Source organism: Oryctolagus cuniculus, chromosome 8 (assembly GCF_964237555.1).
Source record: "Oryctolagus cuniculus chromosome 8, mOryCun1.1, whole genome shotgun sequence".
NCBI classification, from domain to species: domain Eukaryota; kingdom Metazoa; phylum Chordata; class Mammalia; order Lagomorpha; family Leporidae; genus Oryctolagus; species Oryctolagus cuniculus.
Window position 1 is genome coordinate 94,968,549 of NC_091439.1, and position 9,995 is coordinate 94,978,543.

Consider the following 9,995-nt stretch of genomic DNA (forward strand, 5'->3'; position numbering starts at 1 on the left):
GTATGTGTTCAGAAATCTATCCATTTCTGCTAGTTTTTCTGATTTGTTGGCACATAGATCTTTGAAGTAATTCTTGATAATTCTTTTTATTTCTGTAGTATCTCCTATATTTCCTTTTTCATCTCTCATTATATTGATTTGGGTCTTCTGACCCTCTTTTTATTTGGTTAGTTGGGCCAATGATGTGTTAATTTTATTTGAAAACCAGCTCTTCACTTCACTGATCTTTTGAATTTTTTTCTGGTTTTGATTTTATTTATTTCTTCTCTAATTTTAATGATTAATTTTGTCATACTAATTTTGGGTTTGGTTTTTTGTTGTTTTCTAAGTCTGTAAGATGCAGTGATGACTCATTTATTTGGTGTCTTTCCAATTTCATGATGTAAGCAGCAGTTGCTATAAACTTCCTTTTAACCCTGCTTTTGCTATATTCAGTAAGTTTTGATATGTTGCATTGTCATCATCATTCATTTCCAGAAATTTTTTTGATTTCTCTTTTGATTGTTTCTGTGGCCCACTGTTCATTCAGGAGCATGTTGTTCAGTATCCATGTGTTTGCACATATTCTCAAGATTCTTGAGTTGTTAATTTCCAGCTTTATTCCACTGTGGTCAGAAAAGATGCATGTATGATTTTTGACGTTTTTGAATATGCTGAGACTTGCTTTATGGTCTAGCATATGTTCTGTCCTAGAGAAAGTTCCATGCACTGATGAAAAGAATGTGTATTCTGCAACTGTGGACTGAAAGGTCTGTAGACATCAGTGAAGTGCATTGTATATATGAGCTCTGTTATTCCTTTGTGGATTTTCTTTCTAGTTGCTCTATATTGCTGAAAGTGGGTTGCTGAAGTTCCCCATTGAGGAGTCTAGTCTCCCTTTAGATTCATCAACATTTTTTTAAACAGCCAGTGCCCTGGGATTGAGTGCATATACATTTGCTATAGTCACATCTTCCTGTTGAATTGGTCCCTTAATCATTACGGAGTGCCTTTCTTCATCTCTCTTAACAGTTTTTGTGTTAAAGTTTATTTTGTCTGATATTAGGCTGGCTAGACCTGCTTTTTTGCTTTCTGTTAGCATGGAATATCTTTTCCATCCATTCAGTCTATGTGAGTCTTGGTGAGGTGTGTTTCTTATAGGCAGCAAATAGATGGGTCTTTTAAAAAAATTCGTTCAGTTAGGCACTATTGATAAGTAACGACTTGACCCTACCATTTTTCTGCACATATTGCTATTGTTTACCTTGGATTTACTTTGCACTTTTATTATATTTTCTTTGTTGCTGTTGATTTCTCAACAATGTTGCAGTGGATTTGTTTCTGAGAGGAGTGGCGTGGTGGGGGCAAGAGGCACAGAGTCACCACACAGACCCAAAGAGTCGGGTGAAAGCAGGCTTGAGGCGAGCAGCCCGCAGACTCTTATTACAGTTGGAACCACATCTTATATAGTCAAGACCAGCCAATCTGGTCAAGGGGCAGTCTATGCCCCAACCAATCACAGCCTGTTGCCAGGCAGGCTCCGTTGCCAGGTGGGTTTCAAAGCCATTCCTGAATAACTGACACTCGCTTGCCGGTGGCCACCTTGGCATGGCCTTCTCATTCCACCACATCTTCCATGTTCTTTCATAATGATGACTATCTTTTTGTGTTTCTCAAGCATCTTTTGTAAGATGCTGGATGAGTAGTGACAAACACTTTCAGTTTCTGTTTGTTATGGAAGGTATTCACTTCATCTTCATTCATAAATGAGAGCTTTGCAGTTTTTTTCCCTTGGGTTGACAGTTTTTTTTTTTTCTCTGAAGACTTGTTTTATGTCTCTCCTTTCTCTCCTAACCTGTAGGGTTTCTGGTGAGAAGTCAGTTGTGAGTCTAATTGGAGATCCTCTGAAAGTAATCTCTTATTTCTCTCATGCACATTTTAGAATAATTTCTTTGTGCTTTACTGTTGAAAATTTGATCACAATGTATCATTGTAAAGATTTTTTCTGTTCTTGTCTATAAGGAATTCTACATGGCTCGCGTACATGGACATCCCTTTCTTTCTCCAAATTAGGGATTTTTTTTCTGTAATTATTTCACTGAATAGACCTTCTAATCCATTCTCTCTTTACACACTTTCAGGATCTCCTAAGATCCTTGTGTTGGGTCTCAACACAGTTTTTAATTTTTCTAATTTATTCTTTTTTTTAGTCTGTCTGAAAAATTTCTGATGATTTTTATTCTAGCTCAGGTATTCTTTCTTCTGCCTCACCAAGTCAGTTGTGATGGCTTTACACTGTATTTTTTACTTGATATATTGAATTCTTCATTTCTAATATTTTATTTGATTTGTCTAAAATATCAATTTCATGTGAGAATTTTTCATTCATGTCATGTGTGGATTTCTTTAATTTGTGAATTTGCTTCTCATTGTTTCTGAGTAATCCTTTTATTAATCTTTTGAATTTCATTTCTGGCATTTTACCAATCTCTTTATCCTCACATTATAATATGGAAGTGTTGTTGTGTTCCTTTCTGGGTGCTCATGTTGCCTGCTTTTTCTTGTTTCTTGCATTTTTGCATTTATTTTTAGGTATTTGTGGAAATACTTGTTGGTTTTCTCCTCTGATGGTTTTTATTTTTGAAATATGCCTCTGTGGTTTAGTGGAGTGTATACCTCTTTCAAAAACTATCAAGAGCCCGGAGCCGCGGCTCACTAGGCTAATCCTCCGCCTTGCGGCACCGGCACACCGGGTTCTAGTCCTGGGCGGGGCACCGGATTCTGTCCCGGTTGCCCTTCTTCGAGGCCAGCTCTCTGCTGTGGCCAGGGAGTGCAGTGGAGGATGGCCCAAGTGCTTGGGCCCTGCACCCGCATGGGAGACCAGGGTAAGTACCTGGCTCCTGCCTTTGGATCAGCACGGTGCGCTGGCCTCAGCGCACTGGCTGTGGCGGCCATTGGAGGGTGAACCAACGGCAAAAGGAAGACCTTTCTCTCTGTCTCTCTCTCTCACTTTCCACTCTGCCTGTCAAAAAAAAAGGAGGCGGAGCCAAGATGGCGGAATAGTGAGGGCGCGCACCGATAGTCCGGGAAAATTTAGTTTAATAAAAGGGAGTTACGGTAGCCTCAGAAAAAAGAACCAGGAAAATATTGCAGAGGAAACTATTCTGGATCGAGTGGCCATGAATCGGAGGACCTACTGGGAGAACAAGGTCGCCCACCGCGTGGAAGCCGAGCCGCGGGACCGAGCCGCGGAAGCTGCAGGGTCTGCGCGCCAGTGCTTGAAGGGGAGTGCGTGCCACACAGACAACAGCGGGGAGACTTGCGACGTCCAGGGCTCCGAGTCCACACATCGGCGCTGGAAGGGGAGTGGACTTGCGTGGAGAGCGTGGGAGCCCACAGTTCGGGACACCAGCGGCAGACTCAACACACCAGCGCTGGAACGCGAGGTGAGCCGAACCTCAATAGCCCGAGACACCGGCAGGCAAGCAGAGAGAGGAGACTAGAGGGAACGACCCCCCCGGGGGGGGGAAGTTCACCAGGCTGACTGGAAGAGAGAGAGAGAGAGAAAAAAAAGGTGACTGGTACGGACACGGGTTTCTCTCTCTCCGCTCACCTCTCAAGGGCGAGCAAGACAAAGAGCAGGCGCCATCTTGGACATACGTCATAAGCAGAGCGACCTCAGGTCTGCACCGGCCCTGAGCCTAGCAGAAAAACCTGACTCTGGGCGGGGCGAATTAACAGGAGATTAGGACCTAGTAAATTTGCGGTGCTACTGAACTGAGACTGTGAAAAAAGAGACGGTGGGGGAGAGAACTCACGGAATTCACGTGAGCACTCTCCAGAGACGCTACAATTCCGTAACTTTGGCAACCCAGTGGGAGACTGAAGGAGAATTTGAGCCCACTCTGAGGGCCGAACAGATTCCCTGTGTGGTCCTTGGGAAAGAGCTTCCTATCTCTGGCTCCTGTGGGTATATCATTTGCCTGCTAACTACCTCCAACTTCGTTCAGCTGTGCAGAATAACTTCCCTTTTGAATCAAAAAAAAAAGAAAGAGAGAGAGAGAGAGGTTTACCATGCCTAACCTGGGAGTGTCACCTTTGGCACACCAAACAGAGCTCTCAGGCCACACCCATCTCAAGCCCTAAGGCTCCATCAAAAACAGATAGTCCACTTAATCTAGAGTCATAGTATAACAAGAAAAAGCACCACAGTGAAAAAACCAAATATCTCCAATATGCCAAATAACAAACGCAAAAACCAAGGTAATAAAAACAAGGAAGTCACCATGACGCCCTCAAATGAAAAAGACACCCCAATTCAAGATTATGAGGATGATGACATAGAAGAAACGCAAGAAGCAGATCTCAAAAAATTGATAAGAACACTAAGAAGTTCTCAAAAACAAATTCTTGAACTACAGAAATCCTTAATGGACAAGATAGAAAATCTCTCTTGTGAAAATGAAATATTAAGGAGGAATCAAAATGAAACGAAACAACTAGTACAACAGGAAACTGTGATAGTGACTGAAGTGAAGAATTCAATAGCTCAAATGAAAAACACAATAGAGAGCCTTACAAACAGAATGGGTGAAGCAGAAGAGAGAATATCGGACTTAGAAGACAGAGAACAGGAAAGGATACAGTCAGACCAAAGAAAAGAAGAGGAAATTAGCAATCTAAAACATATTGTCGGGAATCTTCAGGATACTATTAAAAAACCCAACATTCGGGTTCTAGGAGTTCCTGAAGGCATGGAGAAGGAGAAATGATTAGAAGGCCTTTTTAGTGAGATATTAGCAGAAAATTTCCCAGGTTTGGAGAAGGACAGAGAAATCCTAGTACAGGAAGCTCACAGAACCCCTAATAAACACGACCAAAAGAGATCCTCACCACGACACGTTGTAATTAAACTCTCCACAGTGAAACATAAAGAAAAGATCCTAAAATGTGCAAGAGAGAAACGTCAGATTACTCTCAGAGGATCTCCAATCAGACTCACAGCTGACTTCTCATCAGAAACTCTACAGGCTAGGAGGGAATGGCGAGATATAGCCCAGGTACTAAGAGAGAAAAACTACCAGCCCAGAATATTATATCCTGCAAAGCTATCATTTGTGAATGAAGGTGAAATAAAGACTTTTCATAGCAAACAGAAATTGAAAGAATTTGTTGCCACTCGTCTGGCCCTGCAAAAGATGCTTAAAGATGTGTTACACACAGAAACACAGAAACACGGTCATCAATATGAAAGAAGGTAAAGGAAGGAAACCAAGGAAGGAAAGCTCATAGCAAAAGATCACAGGGAATTCAAAGCATATATTAGAACTTATCTTTGGCAAATGGCAGGGCAAAGTTACCACTTATCATTAGTCACATTGAACGTGAATGGCCTGAACTGTCCACTTAAAAGACACCGATTGGCTGATTGGGTTAAGGAACAAAACCCATCTATTTGCTGCTTACAAGAAACACATCTTTCCAACAAAGATCCATACAGACTGAAAGTGAAAGGCTGGAAAAAGATATACCATGCCAACAGAAATGAAAAAAGAGCGGGCGTAGCCATCTTGATATCAGACAACATAAACTTTACCACAAAAACCATTAAGAGAGACAAAGAGGGACACTACATAATGATTAAGGGATCAACTCAACAGGAAGATATAACAATTATCAATGTATATGCACCTAACTACAGGGCACCAGTTTATCTAAAAGATTTGTTAACGGACTTAAAGGGAGACTTAGACCCCAATACAATAGTACTGGGGGACTTCAATACTCCACTCTCAGAAATAGACAGAACAATAGGACAGAAGATCAACAAGGATACAGTAGATTTAAATGACACTATAGCCCAAATGGATCTAACAGATATATACAGAACTTTCAATCCTATAGCTAAAAATTTTACATTCTTCTCAGCAGTACATGGAACCTTCTCTAGGATTGACCACATACTAGGCCATAAAGCAAGTCTCAGCAAATTCAAAAGAATTAGAATCATACCATGCAGCTTCTCAGACCATAAAGGAATGAAGTTGGAAATTAGCAACTCAGGAATCCCTAGAGCATACGCAAACACATGGAGGTTGAACAACATGCTCCTGAATGAACAATGGGTCATAGAAGAAATCAAAAGAGAAATCAAAAACTTTCTGGAAGTAAATGAGGATAACAGCACAACATACCAAAACTTATGGGACGCAGCAAAAGCAGTGTTAAGAGGAAAGTTTATATCAATAGGTGCCTACATCAAGAAATTGGAAATGCATCAAATAGATGAGCTTTCAATTCACCTCAAGGATCTAGAATACCTACAGCAAACCAGACCCAAATCTATTAGAAGAAGAGAAATAATTAAAATCAGAGAAGAAATCAACAAGATTGAATCAAGAAAAACATTACCAAAAATCAGCCAAACGAGGAGCTGGTTTTTTGAAAAAATAAACAAAATTGACACCCCATTGGCCCAACTAACTAAAAAAAGAAGAGAAAAGACCCAAATCAATAAAATCAGAGTTGAAAAAGGAAACGTAACAACAGACACCACAGAAATAAAAAGAATCATCAGAAATTACTACAAGGACTTGTATGCCAGCAAACAGGGAAACCTATCAGAAATGGATAGATTCCTGGACACATGCAACCTACCTAAATTGAACCAGGAAGACATCGAAAACCTAAACAGACCCATAACTGAGACAGAAATTGAAACAGTAATAAAGGCCCTCCCAACAAAGAAAAGCCCAGGACCAGATGGATTCACTGCTGAATTCTACCAGGCATTTAAAGAAGAACTAACTCCAATTCTTCTCAAACTATTCAGAACAATCGAAGAAGAGGGAATCCTCCCAAATTCTTTCTATGAAGCCAGCATCACCTTAATTCCTAAGCCGGAAAAAGATGCAGCACTGAAAGAGAATTACAGACCAATCTCCCTGATGAACATAGACACAAAAATCCTCAATAAAATTCTCGCCAATAGAATGCAACAACACATCAGAAAGATCATCCACCCAGACCAAGTGGGATTTATCCCTGGTATGCAGGGATGGTTTAATGTGCGCAAGACAATCAATGTGATACACCACATTAACAGACTGCAGAAGAAAAACCATATGATTATCTCAATAGATGCCGAGAAAGCATTTGATAAAATACAACACCCGTTCATGATGAAAACTCTAAGCAAACTGGGTTTGGAAGGAACATTCCTCAATACAATCAAAGCAATCTATGAAAAACCCACAGCCAACATCCTATTGAATGGGGAAAAGTTGGAAGCATTTCCACTGAGATCTGGTACCAGACAGGGATGTCCACTCTCACCACTGCTATTCAATATAGTTCTGGAGGTTCTAGCCAGAGCTATTAGGCAAGAAAAAGAAATAAGGGATACAAATTGGGAAGGAAGAACTCAAACTATCCCTCTTTGCAGATGACATGATTCTTTATTTAGGGGACCCAAAGAACTCTACTAAGAGACTATTGGAACTCATAGAAGATTTTGGCAAAGTAGCAGGGTATAAAATCAATGCACAAAAATCAACAGCCTTTGTATACACAGACAATGCCATGGCTGAGGAAGAACTTCTAAGATCAATCCCATTCACAATAGCTACAAAAACAATCAAATACCTTGGAATAAACTTAACCAAGGACGTTAAACATCTCTATGATGAAAATTACAAAACCTTAAAGAAAGAAATAGAAGAGGATACCAAGAAATGGAAAAATCGTCCATGCTCATGGATTGGAAGAATCAATATCATCAAAATGTCCATTCTCCCAAAAGCAATTTATAAATTCAATGCAATACCAATCAAGATACCGAAGACCTTCTTCTCAGATCTGGAAAAATTGGTGCTGAAATTTATATGGAGGCACAAGAGACCTCGAATAGCTAAAGCAATCTTGTACAACAAAAACAAAGCCGGAGGCATCACAATACCAGATTTCAGGACATACTACAGGGCAGTTGTAATCAAAACAGCATGGTACTGGTACAGAAACAGATGGATAGACCAATGGAACAGAATTGAAACACCAGAAATCAACCCAAACATCTACAGCCAACTTATATTAGATCAAGGATCTAAAACTAATTCCTGGAGCAAGGACAGTCTATTCAATAAATGGTGCTGGGAAAATTGGATTTCCACGTGCAGAATCATGAAGCAAGACCCCTACCTTACACCTTACACAAAAATCCACTCAACATGGATTAAAGACCTAAATCTACGACCTGACACCATCAAGTTACTAGAGAGCATTGGAGAAACCCTTCAAGATATTGGCACAGGCAAAGAGTTTCTGGAAAAGACCCGGGAGGCACAGACAGTCAAAGCCAAAATCAACTATTGGGATTGCATCAAATTGAGAAGTTTCTGTACTGCAAAAGAAACAGTCAGGAGAGTTAAGAGACAACCGACAGAATGGGAAAAAATATTTGCAAACTATGCAACAGATAAAGGGTTAATAACCAGAATCTACAAAGAGATCAAGAAACTCCACAAAAACAAAACTAAGAACCCACTTATGAGATGGGCCAAGGACCTCAATAGACATTTTTCAAAAGAGGACATCCAAATGGCCAACAGGCACATGAAAAAATGTTCAAGATCACTAGCAATCAGGGAAATGCAAATCAAAACCACAATGAGGTTTCACCTCACCCCGGTTAGAATGGCTCACATGCAGAAATCTACCAACAACAGATGCTGGCAAGGATGTGGCGAAAAAGGGACACTAACCCACTGTTGGTGGGAATGCAAACTGGTCAAGCCACTATGGAAGTCAGTCTGGAGATTCCTCAGAAACCTGAAGATAACCCTACCGTTCGACCCAGCCATCCCACTCCTTGGAATTTACCCAAAGGAATTTAAATTGGCAAACAAAAAAGCGGTCTGCAGCCTAATGTTTATTGCAGCTCAATTCACAATAGCTAAGACCTGGAACCAACCTAAATGCCCATCAACGGTAGACTGGATAAAGAAATTTTGGGATATGTACTCTTTAGAATACTATACCGCAGTAAGAAACAACGAAATCCAGTCATTTGCAACAAAATGGAGGAATCTGGAACACATCATGCTGAGTGAAATAAGCCAATCCCAAAGGGACAAATACCATATGTTCTCCCTGATTGGTGACAACTGACTGAACAGCAAAAAAAGGAAACCTCCTGAAGTGAAATGGACACTATGGGAAACGGTGACTTGATCAGCATAGCCCTGACTGTTAATGAACAACTTAATACATTATCCCTCTTAGTAGTTTTTTTGTCTGTTCTACTTAATATGACTGGTTTAATTCTGTAATTAATACACAGTTATTCTTAAGTGTTGAAAATTAACTGAAATGTGATCCCTGTTAAACATAAGAGTGGGAATAAGAGAGGGAAGAGATGTACAATTTGGGACATGCTCAGGCTGACTTGCCCCAAATGGTAGAGTTAGAAACATACCAGGGGATTCCAATTCAATCCCATCAAGGTGGCATGTACCAATGCCATCTCACTATTCCAAGTGATCAATTTCAGTTCACAATTGATCATAATGAAAGGACTAAGAGTCAAAGGGAGCACATAAACAAGTCTAGTACCTGCTAACACTAACTGATAGAATAAATAAAGGGGAGAGTGATCCAACATGGGAAGTGAGATACTCAGCAGACTCATAGAATGGCAGATGTCCTAAATAGCACTCTGGCCTCAGAATCAGCCCTAAAGGCATTCCAATATGGCTGAAAAGCCCATGAGAGTATTTCAGGCATGGAAAGCCAAGACACTCTGGCAAAAGATCTCTGTGAGTGAGATCCCAGTGGAAAGAACAGGTCTTCAAAGAAGGAGGTACCTTTCTCTGAAGGGAGGAGAGAACCTCCACTTTGACTATGACCGTGTCTAAACAAGATAAGAATCGGAGAACTCAGAGGGCTTCCATAGCCTTGGAAACTCATGACTGGACCATAGGGAGATTACTGATGCCATAGACAGGAGTGTCAATTGGTAA